Below are 15,579 nucleotides of genomic sequence, written 5' to 3'. Positions count from 1 at the left end.
AATTTATTTAGTTAGTTAGTTTTTGCAATTACATATAAGCCACTATGAAAATTTTGGGGTGGATAGCTCTCCTTTGCCATTATTGTTTTTGATAACATTCACAGTGTATTCCCCAAAATTTAATTGTTGGACCAAATGATATGAAAAATGTTTGTAACTTTTACTGAAAAATTCTCAAATTGCTCCCCTAAAGATTTTGTAATTTTATGATTGTAGCAGCAATGAATGAGTATGCCTGTTTATCCACAACAGTTATAATATAGAATTTTGTTACCCTTGTTTATCTTTTTATCATCATTGGAAAATATTTATCCAATGATTATTTGCATTTCTCTTGCAGTAAAAAGACACATGAGTTCAAATCCCATATATAACACTCATTAGTTATTTAACCATGGACAAGTCACAATCTCTCTGAACCTATGTTTCCTCATTGGTAAAAAAGGGATCATAAAAGTAATACCCTGAAAGGCATTGTGACATAGTGGATAAAAAGATGACTCAATAATCAGGAAAACATGGGTAATCTTACCTCTGACACATCCTGGCTGTGTCTGGGCAAGTCATAGAATCTCTCAGTGCTCTAAGTCTCTAAGACTCTAAGTAGGAGAGAAGGCACCAATCTGCATTGGTAGAAATTCCTCACTTGAAACTCCTACACAGATGAAATCATAAATCTGTTTTGTTTTGTTTTGTTTTAATTGCCCACATTTATGTAGTATTTTAAGGTTTGCAAAATATTTTAAATATATTATCTCTTTTGAACCTCAAAATAATCCTGTAAGGTAGGTACCACAGATATTATTATCTGAATTTTACATATCAGGAAACTAAGAGAATTTAAGTAGCTTGACTATGGCCACATTCAGTAAATACTAGAAGTAGAATTCAAATTCAAGACAATTTTTCCACTAAATGGCTTAATGAATAGAGCATTAGATTTGAAGTGAAGAAGACTTGAGTTCAAATCTAGCCTCAGACATTATTAGCTATGTGACCCTATGTAATTCACTTAACCTCTATCATCTGCCTCAGAGCATAATAGCAGTACCTAACCACCTAAGGTTGTTAAGAGGATAAAAGGAGATAATATCTATAAAGTACTTTGCAAACTTTAAAGTGCTATGTAAGTTCTAGATATTTATTAATATTATTAGTGGACAGGATGATTGAGGATGATATATACCTCACCCTATTCCCATATGATTTTGCCTTCTTTTGTTCCATATTTTGAAGGATTTTTATTCCACATAGCTTAGAGGTTCTATATTTGATATCACAACATATATTTTAAAAACTGTTCTTTGATTTTTATAGTTCAATGTTCAGGTGATTGTGGGTAACAATTCTGCCTGTGATCGCAGTTCAGTTCTAGTCATTATTTATTGAATTCTCAAGGGTATTTTGAGGTTTGTATTTGTATTATGGGGATTTTTAGTCTAAATTTATGAAAGATAGTGAGTTTCTATTGTAAACATTCTTGCTACCAGGCTATGCCTTTCTAGGTATTTGCTAGGTGGTAAATTTTGGCTGTATGAAGTGATATCTTGTACAATTTTTACTATTTCTTTGAATGCTATCCATTGATCAGTAAGTTCAGGTCTCTAAGAAACCTCTTTCTAAAATCTTTGATGGCGATGACCTAATCCTGTATCGTTGCTATAAAAAATCAGTTTCTACAAACAAATCCACGTGACTCAATCATTCATTCAATACTTCTTTGTCCACGTATAATAGGGTCATGTGCATGTTGACTATGGTGGCTATTTGGTTCTGTCCTCTGATCTGAACTGTTCTTTAGGATATATCTGGAAGTAAACCACCAGCAGTTACATTCCACAAATCCAATGGCATATACCTATTGTCAGGTTTTACTACTGCTCAAAATGATATCTTCTTGTACCAAAAGTAATTTTTAAAGTTTTGAACTTTTTAATCACATGCTATGAGAATGTCTATCAATTCCCTCCTTCCTCCTTAATGGGGAAGTATTAATCTTTCCAAAGCTATCTTAGGGTTATGGTGGGTCTGTATTTGATTGATATTCTATAGGTTTCTGTCAATATACTTTCCAAATTGACCATGGTACATAGTATCACATAAGTGTCCATTGCTTTAAGCATGTACTTTCCATTGAACTCTGATTTCAGGCTTCCAGTAAGGCTCTTGGCATGAACATCCATAGTTTTCTCATTAACAGTTTCATTTTTCCATGTGTCCTGCCTGAAGATCAAGGTATTTTTAAGTACACTGGTTCAATTCAACCTCTAGAATCAAGCTTGGTTTATATTAAGTATTTTACACTTATTGAATACAAATGATATCTTGTTACTACTGGAGCAAGATTGCAAGAAGTAAAGCAGATATTTAATTGGTTTTGGTGGAGCCATATAATGTGACATCATCCACGTACATCAAGTGATTAATAAGATGTTTTCGTATGACACCTTCATTATCTTGAACTCCATATTCAGTTCTATTTAGCAGAGATGATTATAGGTTTAAAGCTAAGCAGAACCATAAAGAGTTTAAACTGTCTCCTTGTAATGTGTCACATTGTATATTAATTGTTCTTGACATTATTGTACTTGTGGCATGGTCTAAATAGAGAATAATTTTCCTTGTGGACATTAAAAACTCTAGTGGATTCGCTATCCTTGAATCTGTTACATATTTGCATCATCATCATCATAATTACTGGTATCTTATTCTCATCTTTTTTTATGACATTTAAGCAGAAACAAGTAAAAGGACAAGTATCTATCCTACCATTTAAAAAAATTAATATTCTGCAGACCACTGCACAAGTAGATAAAAATGACTGCTTTTTGGAATTCACTAAGAATACTACAGAGTAAGCTCATGTTTATTCTCTGAATTCATATTCAGAACAATTCCAGTAGCAGACAGAACAACAGGGATGAGATGTAGGCATGCCTATTATGCATGTATGTATGCATATATACACATATGTATATGCATACATATATAGTATCCCCAAAAGTCTTACAGTAATTTTCTGTTATTAAAAACTTACTAGAACCATACTGACTTTTAGGATATCGGATATCATATAAATCACATCACATCATATCATGTCATATAATGTCCATAAAATATTAAACTATTTGAAAGTATAAAACATAAATATAACCATATATGTATATATAAAGTATTATTACTTTTCATAATACTATGCTAGATACTGTATGAAAGACCTACCTAGATACTACCCCTAACTCCTTGAGTAGTATAATATAAAACAGGCCACAGTGGAAGAACATTAGTATCTAGAGAACCTCAGACCGACCCAATAAAATGCATGACAGTAGGATGATTTTTCTGGTAATGTGTGACCCCTTGGTCACCCTATATGGTAGGCTAGATAGCCTCTGTAAATATAGACTACATAGGGATTATAGATTGAGAGCTGAAAGCAATTATAAAGGCTATCCGATCCAACATCTTTTTTTTTTCCAGATGAGGAAACTGAGGCCATGATGTGTTAAGGCACTTGCCCGTGGTCATGCAGGTAGTAAGTAATATAGGCCAGAAGTGAACCTAAAACATTGTGCCAAGCTGGAATGGGGATGTCTCTGTAGTTTAAGAATGAAGAAAGAGGCTTTAATTGATTTAGCTGAGGTAGGAGGTATCTGGTTTCTTCGAGCATCCACCAGGACCATTATGGTAACAGGAACAAGATAATGTGATGGGGAGAAAAAACAACAACAACAACAACAACAACAACAACAACAGATATATAATCAGAAGACCTGGGATCAAATTCTAATTCTGTCATTTTGGGCCATTCTGAGCTGTGTGATCAGAAACAGTCATTCAGTCAGTGAACATATATTAAGCTCCTACTATGTGCCAGGTACTGTGCTATATGTTGGGGAAACAAACAAAAAAGGGGGGGCAAAAGATAGCCTTTGCCTTCTAGGAACTCACATTCTAATAAGGGAGACAACAAGCAGTCTAATATGTACAAGTTATCTGTAGGATAAAGATATTTTAAATTAGTTACTTAATACTAACAATAAACTATTAGTAATGATAATAAAGCAGATATCTTTCTCTGGAGATCAGTTTCCCTATCTTTAAGTTGAAAGGGGTGAGCAACCTCCCATTTCCAATTTGTGTAGGGCAATCAGAACACCCAAGTTTGAGATCCCAAAACTCAACATGTACTAGCCATTTGAAACCAAGCAAGCCAGTTAATTTCCCTTAGCTTCAGATTTCTCACCTGTAAATTGGTGGTAATGATATGAGCACTACCTACCTCCCCCTGTTGTTGTGAAGAAAGCACTATGTCAACAGGGTGTGGGGCACTGTTATTTCACCTGTTCTCTTTATTTCTCCTGCATGGAAGCTTGTAGACACTCTCCCTCCTCACTTGCATTATGCTCAGCCCTCAATCCAGTACTGCTTCTAAATTAATTCCACTGGCAGATACAGAGGTAGCAGCGGCAGAAAATAACTTCAGGTGTCTCTATTCTCTATTCCCTGTTGAACCCTGCACAGCATTGCTCATTACAGTTAATCAGAACCACAACACTACATCCTGGGTGAAAATAATAGGCCCCACTGTACATTAGCAACTAGCTTTCGTAGCCCTTTCATTGCCACAGTTAACACCTATTATTTCCTCCAGACACCAGTACACTGATTCAGGATCATTCAGCTCTGAATGGGGTAAGTAAGCTTAGCCACACTGTCTAGTCAAAGGTAAAAGTTCAGTGTGCTCCTGGTCTGCCTGGGAGAGGAAAGCACATGCTTTGTATGGAAAAGATTTTTGCCAAAATTGAAATGCACCATCCTCGGTGGAGGAAGGAAGGCAGGTGATGGCTTTATCAGCATGTTGTTTGCCTAGAACATGCCTGAGACTCACCAGAACAAAAGGATTACAGCACTTAGATTCAGCTTGCTTTTCTATTTGCAGATGGGGCTTTCAGGTACACAAGGGACAGAGATCCTGCTCTCCAAGCTTCATTCCAGGTAAAGTTAGGCTGAAAGCACCTGGTTTATCTTTTCTCCACTTTCTCCCAGGACATCAAAATAGAAGTTGGTGGAGGGGGGAGGTAGAAGGACACTGAAGTTAAAAGGAGAATGACAATCAGTTACTCAATAAATATTTAGGGCATGCCACCATAAAGCTAAAGATAGGGCAACACAGTAAAATGCGATGTGTGCTAGACTTAAAGTCAGGAGACTTGGGTTTGCATCTCTGATAACTACTAGCTATCTAATTATATGTAGTGTCATGACTTGGATGAGTTAACTAGGTTTTGTCCTAGAACAATGGTATCTTGAGGGTGTACTTCCTCCCCCAAATGATCTGGATCCCCATTCCTTGGGGTCTTTTGCCTGTCTGTGTCATTCATTTCCGTTCTACTCAATTGCCTAGTTTAATGTCTCTACCTCAGGGTACCATCACTGCCGTATCCTTTCCACAATTGTTTTGTGTCAGGTGAAAGTAATCCTTGTTTCATCTCTGACCATAGGCCAGTTACTTAAACTCTCTGAGTGTCAGTTCCCTCATATGGAAATGGCAGTGCATACACCAATTCATAGGGTTGCTATGTAAAGTGTTATATAACCCTTAAATTGCTATATAAATGTGAGCTAATAAGCTATTACCAGGCACCAGAGGATCATAGTAAAGATCAGACACTATCCTTAATCTCCTAGAGTGCACTGTTTGATTGTTCTCAGTGGATATTTTAGCAATCAGTGGAGCCAGAGGTAGAAAGGATAGAGCCCCAATACACAGAAACTCAAAGCTAGAAGAAGCCATAAGAGGTCACTTACTGACCTCATAAGCTCCCATGGGTTCAATAATCATCTAGAGGCTGATATATCCCAGTCCTTGGTTTCTTCTTAACCCTATTCTCATATCATGAACTACCTATCAAACATTTAGACCAAGGAGTCCTGTAGGTATCTCAAAATCCACATATTAAAAATGAAAGTTATTATTTTTCCATATAAACTCTTCTCTCTTCTAGACTTACCTATTACTATCAAAGACATCACCATCTTTATAGCCACCCAGGTATGATTTTATTGGTGTGAGGAAGGAACTCTCAGTGCAGAAATTCAGTTCTACAAAGGCTGATCAGCAAATCATTCACAACTTACAGTATTAAGAGATTTAAGAGTTTAAATAACTTGCCCATGGCTATATAGTTTGTAGGAATTAGAGGTAAAATATGAACCCAGATTTCTCTGATTTTAAGTTGGGTATAGGCTGTTGTTTCTATGTGTAGATAGAGAGTAGGTAGAGAGATAATGATAGCTAGCATTTATAAAGCGCTTTAAAGTTTCCAAAGAGCTTTACATATAAGAGACTGTCCAAATTGAGAATTCTCCACACCAAAAAAAAAAAAAATCACAGGTCTTCACCTTCCAAAATAGATTGATAGATAGATGTAGATATATAATATTTAACATGCAATACATACACATATATACACATATATGTATTTGTATGTAGTGGACAGAAACTGAACACAATGACTGATCCAGGGCCAGAATTGGATAAAAGGAGGAAATGAGATTAGATCATACTTGGGAAATGACTTAGAACTTTCAATGATCCCAATTTTTACTCTTAACACTTTTTTAGCACCAAAAGTTTCCCAGTGCAAAAATATGGATATGAATCATAGAACACCTTGATTTCTGAAGACTCACAATTGAGGGGCATGGTATATCTTGAAAATAGGTGAGCTAAAGCAAAAGATGACTTGTACATGAAAAGCAGTGCCAAAGACATCATCAAGGACATTTATCACTAGAGAAGAAAGTAAGCAAGCAATGTAACAAAAATTGGAGTAACAGATGGACAGTCCAAGGGTTGCACCAGGAACTATCAAATTAAAAATGAAAACCTACACAAAAAGGTCCACAAGAACATTGAATGAATGAATGTTCTGAGAATTATGAAAATGTAAGGATGGCAGTCTCATAGAATAAGACATAGGCAAGCTGTGACCTCTATCAGTGGAAATAGGAAATAATATCCACTGTAGAGCAGCCTGAAGTTTTCTCTAAACCAAGAAAAACAGTCACATGGTTGGAAAATAGCTCTGTTCACTCCATGTGGTTCTGCCTACCCCAAAACCCACTCATTCATCTATCCTTTCGACCATCCATTCTTTTTAAAAAATAACTCTGATTGAAGTCACAGGGATAGTGAATTGGGACAAAGGAGAATGAACTGTCACTCCCTTTCTGGAAGCAATGTTAGAGCAGATTTAATTACTGCTCCCCAATCAAGAAGTTGGAAGAGAAACGAGGTTATATACGCATAGTGACAGAGCAGACAGCAAGGAGATGGCTGGAGGGGATGATCAAATGGGATGTGAAACATGGTCTGGATTCTGGGGCTGGCTAGATATAGAGTGCCATGTGTATTTTTGCTGGATAACTCACAAATCAAGACATCATGACCCCAAGGCAATGGTGTCAAAATTGAGTGCATTAAGTCACCCAGAGCATGGTCTCAGATCAGAAAAGGAGGTGGGCTGTGGCGAGAGAGGATCACAGATGTACAGATCAAGTACCCCTTTGCACTCATGATGGCCTGCTGGTAGGCATCCAGCACATTTGGAGGATCTATGGAAGTACATGGACAAGAATTCCACAGATGAAAAGGCATGTTATAATGAAGCGATGAGATCACAGACCCATTAAAGCATGGAATTAATGAAATACCAAGTGTTTACTAAATATTTGTTAAATTGAAAGAATAGGGCTAAGATAATGTTAAGAACAGAGAGAAAGGAAGCCATTCCAAACCTTCTGGGAAATCCAGATTCAGTTCAACTTTAATAATGTTTCTGTGGTTTTACGATTTGTGCTCTAAATTGGGGACAAAAAAAAAATCCTGCTCAACCTACATCACAGGAATACTGTGAGGATCAGAAGATAAAGGGAGAAAAGCTGTAAAGTATTCTCAGTTCATTCAGCTCTTAGGACTCCTCTTTTCACTCTTCTTATTGGGGCAGTTTCCCAGTATGAGATCAGGACACTCAGACAGCCTGCAACCCTGTTAATGCTAATGGAATTTAAACTCCTGTGGGTGAGACTAATTGTATACAGATCAAGAGCCAAAATAATTTGATGGACTGGTTTCCTGAGGAGTATAAGGAAGTCTAGATTACTCCCTTTTATCTCCTTCAGGATCAAGCTATTTATTGAGACAGAGTAGATATTACCCATGTAAAACATTGTCCATACATCTCTCTCAATGACCAGGTTTGAATAATTAGGAATTTTCCCCTGACCGTACATCTTTTGGACGTGGTCATCTAGAAGTCTTCCTGCTAAAAGACCATGTTTCTCACTTATGCTTTTTATACATTAACTTAAAAGCTGGCCAGTGACCTCAATGGTATTTTTTTTTTTTTTGCTAGGCAATGGGGTTAAGTGATTTGCCTAGGGTCACACAGCTAGTAAGTGTTATGTGTCTGAGGTCAGATTTGAACTCAGGTCCTCCTGAATCCAGGGCCGATACTCTATCCACTGCGCCTCTATCCAGCTGCCCCTCAATGGTATTTTGTTGTTGTTGTTGCTTTAGACAAAACGTATCTATATTGAGGGATTTTTGTATCAGGCCTGTGATTTTATCCTTATAGGAGAACTCTCAGAAAGGAAACTCCTTCTGCCAGTGTAGATAGGCTCCTGCTCTGTAACTTTTTGTTCTAGGGAGTTGCCTGGGGCACTGTGACATTAAATGACTTGCCCAAGGTCACACAGGAAGCATGAGTCAGAGGTGGGCCTTGAGCCCATGTTTTGATTCTAAGGCTGACTATACGCCATATCTCACTGCCTCTGACGCTATTCTTATCATATTAATTATTGATGTCCTTTAAGGTGTGTGTGTGTGTGTGTGTGTGTGTGTGTGTGTGTGTGTGTGCGTAAAATCATTTCAGCTCCTTACCTAAAATTGTTCAGTGTATCCCTCTTACATAAAATACATTCTTCTTAGGTTTGGCATCTAAGGCCCTTCGCAATCTGACTTCAGCCTACTTTCTGGCCTTCTAACCCATTATTCTCTTTTGTAAGATGATGTTCCAGCCACACTGGACTCCTAGCCATTACCTAAACAAGACATGACATTTCTCACCTCCATTAATTCAAGAGCCCATCCACAAAACTGTAATATAATCTCTCCTGTCGTCCTTTCAGAATCTTTGTATTCCTTCAAAGTATAGCTCAGATGCCAACTACTCTGTGAAGATTTCCCTGATGATCTATCCCCTTGGCCTGCTCAAAGCAATCTCAGATTTTCCTAGAGCCATTTGTTTGGCTCTCTACTTTCCCCCATCACTCACTACTTTTCATATTGTACTTATATGTGTAGGCATCAAATCCTGCCCCAACAGCCCCACAGAAGGATAAAAGCTCTTAAGATAGAGGGAGCGAGTATCTTTATGTTCTCAGACACTAACACATCACCATGCACTGTGATCTTTTTCTTCTCTCTCTCTCTCTCTCTCTCTCTCTCTCTCTCTCTCTCTCTCTCTCTCTCTCTCTCTCTCTCTCTCTCTCTCTCTCTCTCAGCTGTATGAGAACTCATTCCCCTTATATCAATTTTTATTGCTTCTGGCTCTTACTCTCTAAATGATAAGACTTTGAAATCATGCATACTTTTCAAAGCATGGTCAGTATAACATCATAAAAAAGAACACTATATTTGAAGTTTAAAAACTTGAGTTTGACTCTCACCTCAGACACTTTCTAGCTGTGTGACCCTGGGCATCCATTTAACTTTCCTGAGCTTCATTTGTAAAATGGGAGTAATTATAGCACTCATCACAGGCTTATTCTAAAGATCAAATAGGATAATATATGTGAAGCACTTTGCAAACCTTAAGGTGTTGCATATTAACAATGATGGTGATAGTGATGATGATGATGATGATGATTAATAATAACAAATAGCTAACATTTATATAGCACTTAATATGTGCACTGTGCTAAGCGCTTTACAATTACTATCTTGTTTGATCCTCACATAACAACCCTGGGAAGTAGATGTTGTTATTATCCCCATTTTTCAGATGAGGAAACCAAGGCAAACAGAGGTAAAGTGACTTGCCCAGGGCCACATAGCTATTAAGTATCTGAGGCCAGATTTGAACTCAGGACTTCCTGATTCCAGGCCCTGCCCTCTATCCATTGTACTATGTAACTTCCTTTTTCATATTAATATGAACTATTATTACTAGTTTTTCTTATGTTTATGACAAGTTTGTGAGGTATAGTTGGTGATATTACTAGGGAAAGTAGCCTTAAGGAGATTTAGTAACCACCTAGCTAGGTAGAAGCTAGCTTGGGAATGGAATTTAGCATTCCTTACAAAGGCCTAAATTGAAAGATCTCAAGGAAATCCTCTCTAACCAACCCGCATCTTACAAGGCCTCTCTCTCTCCATGTTCTCTTGGAGGGGACGAAAGTGGGATAGCTTGGAACTCCAAGTTCACAGATTACCTCACAAAGCTGCTCCCCATGTGGAGGATCTAAGGCACTCTGGTTCCCTGATCCTGGTGCCAAAGGGAAAAGGTTTAGAGGAACACATGGTTGGAGAACTCCAGCCTCCAGTGAATACTGAGAGCCCTACCAGCCCCGAGCACAGTGCCACCCTCCCAGTCTTGGTTTGGCAGGATTACAGTGAGAAATCAAAACCTTTTTCATATCTGTGCCAAGTTCCAGCAAAAATGCTCAGAGCTTCCAAATCAAAAGTTTTCCCCATGAAACCCATTGAGAACAAAGTGGGAGTTGATGGAATTGAAAATTTAATCAGAATTTAGGGTTCTGTTCTGGGTGTGTGCATTTTTAAAACCATTCATCTATTGTGTTGTAAGAAAAGAGACTTTAAAACTTTTTGGTCGGATTCTGGAATGTTAAACTCCACTAGGAAAAAAAATGCCTATATAATTTATTGCTTTTCTCCTCCTCTTACAAAGGATAATTTATTTATTTCATTTCACTTTTTTGCTGGGAGGTTGCTTGTTGTTGTTGTTGGGGTTTTTTTGACAAACAACCCTTCTGAAGTGCCAGAAAGAAGTGAGACTAAATATACATATTGCTTAAGTATGAATGTGTGTGTGTGTGTATGTGTTTTAAACACTTCCCTGTTTTTTAATCAGATTGTACAGAAATAACAGTCCTGGCTATACCATGTTGGTTATACCAGTCTTCCAAATACAGCTCAATCATGATGTCTCATTCCTCTCCACTCCCAACAGCCCCTACTCAAAGCAGAAATCACCAGCCCTGGACCCTTTGGCTACTTTTTGTGACTACTATATCCACATACAGCCTAGGCTCTGCCGCTTGTAAGAGACCATCTAACCCATGGATAAATCTTGCAAATAGAGATGAAAGCAAAACGAAACATAAATGCTTAAGGGTGGAGCTCAAACATGGATTCTAGACCACAGACTGCCTGAGGTTATGATCTAAATAAGAATGTGGATATGGAAAGAAGAAAATCCATCCATCTGGAATTCTAGAGGGAGAAAACAAGAATGTCTATGCATGGTACTTTCAAAGAAGCAAAACATTTAAACCTTGGAAGGAAGCTCCCATGCCACAGGGTCACAAAAGTTCAAAGTTGGAAGGGGCCTTGGCAACCATCCAGTCCCACCCAAATGTGTAAGAAGTGTCCCTGAAGTGCTAGCCAGCCTTTATTTGGAGACCTCAAAGGAGAGGAATCCTGTCACCTCTTAAAGCGGCTCATTTCACTTCTAGATATTCAGGATGTTTGGAGGTTTGGTTTTGGTTTTTTCTGCCATCAAGCCTAAATTGGACTCTGAATCCACTGCTCTTGGTTCTGCCTTCTGAGGCCAAATAAAAAACAGCCAAATCCCTCCTCTCAATGACTAGCCTTTGAACACTTGAAGACAGTAATCACATCCACTGAGTTTTCTCTTCTCCAGACTAAATGTTCTTAATTTTTTTCAACTATTTCTCATGTGACATGAGCTCAAGGCCCTTCACCTTCTCTGGACACCCTCCAGATTTTTAATATACTTTTAAAACCATGTTGTCCAGAATTGAACACAATATTCCAGATGAGGTCTAGTGTGGGCAGCCTACAGAGGGACTATGACCTTACTATTCCTGGAAGCTCTGCCTCTCTTAAGACAACCAAATATCAAATTAGCATTTTTATTTACTATATTACACTTCTGACTTGTAGTCAGCTTGGGCTTATGGTCCATTAAAACCTCCAGGCCTTTTATTTTTCCAAAACAACTACCATCCAGTCACTCACTGAGTACAGAAACTCCCTCTACAACAATCCTGGAAGATGGGATTTCAGGAATGCACGTGAGAAATGGTAAACCAGATCTGGCTAGTGATGTTCCAATCTATGGAGATCAAGTCAAGTTTCATTTCAACCCCTGATCTCTTCACAACCCTAAATACCACTCTTCTAAATTAATAAAAACAGATGATGACCTAGCAATGCCCCTCAACTCTGACCTATTATAATCTTACTCTTACTCTTTATCAATCAATCAGCACATATTTATTCTGCCCCTACTATACCCCAAACACTGTGCTAAGCACTAAGGACTGAAACAATCTTTATGGTCTGTCAAAATGAGTTAAGATGTAGAACAAACCAGACACTCTGGAGAGCCACAAGAGAATGAGGAGGCGTGGTCACTGCCACCAAGAAATTTACAGTTACATCATTTTGGCAAGAGGAAAGTACACAAATCCAAAACAAATCCGCATGTAAATGACAAACCCAAACATACTGGATCGTAGAGTCCTTAAAGGAGAGCAAGGCTAGAAAGTGGATCTGTGCAAATTCTGAAAGCTCTACCTTTAAATTTCTACCTAAACAATCTCAACTTTCCTTTCAACCAAGAATGATTAGAAGGCTGAAGAGCAGGACCTAGTCATTCCACTCAATTCATTCAGTGACGGCTGGGTTAACCACTACTGCCATAGTAACTACTAAGAGGTAAAAAAAAATTTAAATTAAAAAAAAAGGTAAAGGTTTGAAGCTATTTAATAGCTTGAAGAGAAGGATGGGAGGGGGAGGCATTTGGCTATCTTCAAGCCTATGAAAGGCTCTCATAAGGAATCTGCTAATCAGCAGCTCTTTATTTTTATAAAGGAAAGAACGAGAGAAAACAGACTTCAATTACAATGAGGCAAATGTAATCTAGACATAAGTAAGACTACTCCTTGCAGCAAACTATAGAGCAAAGGTGTAGAACAACTCTTCCAGCCCACTTTTAAGACTAGGACAGACCCATCTTATTTGGATACAGCATAATCTGACCTAAAGTTGGTGGCAGTGAAGGGGTTGGGAGAAAGGGAGAGAATGCTGTCTAGTGCAGTCCTTAAAGTTATGAAATCAGCAGGGTCCTCCAGAATTAGAAAGAGGGGACATGGAGATATGGGAGGTCTCAATATTTTTTCAATACATTTTTTGAAAAAAAAAGTTACCAGATGGATTGGGGCTACCATTCCTCAAGAGTAGTATACTGTCTTCACCCTGAAGGTTATCTAAAAAGATCAGGCTTAGAAATCACTCCATTATATTACATACCACTATAATTCTAAAGACCATAACTTTTAAAACCTCAAAGCTAACTATTTCCCTCCTCCACTGAACTGAAAAATACTGTTTTCTTACAAGGAGGAAGGGTGAATAAGTGGCTGGTTGTGATTAAGGTCAGAATAAAATTTCCTAGGCACAATTTCCTGAAAGTACAGCTTTAAAAGACTACCTTAGCGGCCACCTTGAATCTGAGAGGAAGAAAAACAAAAAAAAATGGAAGAATGGTTCGTTTGTTTCTCTCTTCTAGTTCAGCTTTTCATTGGGATGGTCTCACTGCATTGTGCATTGCTCAGGTGACATCAGGAATACTATATCTGGTTTTAAGTGTTGCATTTAAGAAAGGACATTGAGGGAAAAAAATTTAACAGTAATAACTCAAATGCATATGGCACTTTAAGATTTACAAAGTTCTTTCCTCATAAGTCAATCAGTCAGTAAACATTTATTAAGCACCTATTATGTGCCAGGCAGTGTGCTTAGCACTCCTAACACTCCTGTGAAATATTACAAGTATCATTATTGCCATTTTATAAATTAGGAAACCTAGTCTTCCCCAGAGGTTAAGAAACTTTCTAGTAATTACTTTTATTGTCAGAGCCCAGATTTAAACTCAGGTCCTCAAAGTTCCTGAGCTTAAATCTGGCTTCAGACTCTCAATACCTGTGAGATCATGGACAGGTCACTTAAACTCTTTTTGCCTAATCCATTGGAGAAGGAAATGGCAAACCACTCCAGTCTCTTTGCCAAGAAAACCCCATACAGGGTCACAAAGAGTCAGACACAACTGAGCAATTGAATAGTAACAATAACCTCAAAAGTCAGCACGCTTTCCAGGACTGTGTCCAGGGGAGGGTGACAGGACTTAAAACCATGGCAAATGAGGATTCAGCATTCTAGCAGGAAGGCAAGACTATGTAGCAGAAAGAACTGAAGAAAAGAGAAGATTTAGGGGAAACGCAGTGTTGTTGTTCAGCTGTTTTTCAGTTGTGTCTGACTTCTGGAGTAGTTTGCCATTTCCTTCTTTAGCTTATTTTACAGGTGAGGAAATTGAGGCAAACAGGGTGAAGTGACTTGCCCAGGGTCACACAGCTATTAAATGCCTTGAGCCCAAATTTGAGCTCAGAAGATGGGTCTCCCTGACTCCTGGCCTGGCGCCCTGTGCACTATGGTCCCAGCCAGCTGTCACAAAAGGGACATGATAACTATCTTCAAATATCTAAATGATTATCTTATGGAAGAGGGGTAAGATTTATTCTATCTCTAGAGAGGAGAACAAGTACCAATAGGCAGAATTTGCAGGAAGGTTGGCTGTTCAAAAACATAATCATAAAACATGCATCTAGAGCTGTGAGGGGCTTGAGGTGACGTTTATTCCAACCCACTGTGTTTTATCGATAAGGTCCAGGTTGTGACTCACTCAAGGTTATATAGAGTGTAAGCATCAGATGTTTGATTGGAACCCAGGCCTTCTGACTGGAGGTCCAGTGCTCTTTTGAGATCACTAGAGGAGTTTAAGAAGATGCTTAGTAACCAATTGTCAAAGATAACATAGATAAGATTTACCCCAAGTAGGAAGTGGAGTTAGCTGATTTCTCAGATCCCTTCTTTCTCTGAGATTCCATGATTTTTTGACCTTCTCCTTACCATTCCCCTACCATGGCACTCTATTCGCTGCCCACCAGCCTGCCCATATTCATCTTGAATAGCGGTTCTCAAAGCATGGTCCAGAGATTCCTGGGGGTTCCCAAGACTTTTCATGAGGTCTTCAAGGTCAAAGCTATTTTCATGATAATAGCAAACCATTTTTAATTTCTAATATGTACCACACAATTCCACAAGCATTCAAACAATGAAGATCTATTGGTTTAGTGCTATTTGGGTGCAAAGCACTCTATTATTGGTGAATATAAAGATGTTTTAGCTTATGTGGTCCCTGCCCTTGAACTTCCAATTTAAGAGATAAGACATAAGCATGTAAACAG

General features: G+C 38.2%; 1 protein-coding gene across 1 annotated transcript in view; it reads right to left on the bottom strand.

The window, feature by feature from the left end:
* The window catches only part of OPCML (opioid binding protein/cell adhesion molecule like), a 1,421,771-nt gene that overhangs the window by 1,308,335 nt on the left and 97,857 nt on the right, over window positions 1-15,579 (bottom strand). The window lies entirely within an intron of this gene.

This window comes from Phascolarctos cinereus, unplaced genomic scaffold, assembly GCF_003287225.1.
Source record: "Phascolarctos cinereus isolate Bilbo 61053 unplaced genomic scaffold, phaCin_HiC Scaffold_726;HRSCAF=1367, whole genome shotgun sequence".
In the NCBI taxonomy this organism is placed as follows: Eukaryota; Metazoa; Chordata; class Mammalia; order Diprotodontia; family Phascolarctidae; genus Phascolarctos; species Phascolarctos cinereus.
This window is presented reverse-complemented; position numbering and strand designations above follow the sequence as displayed.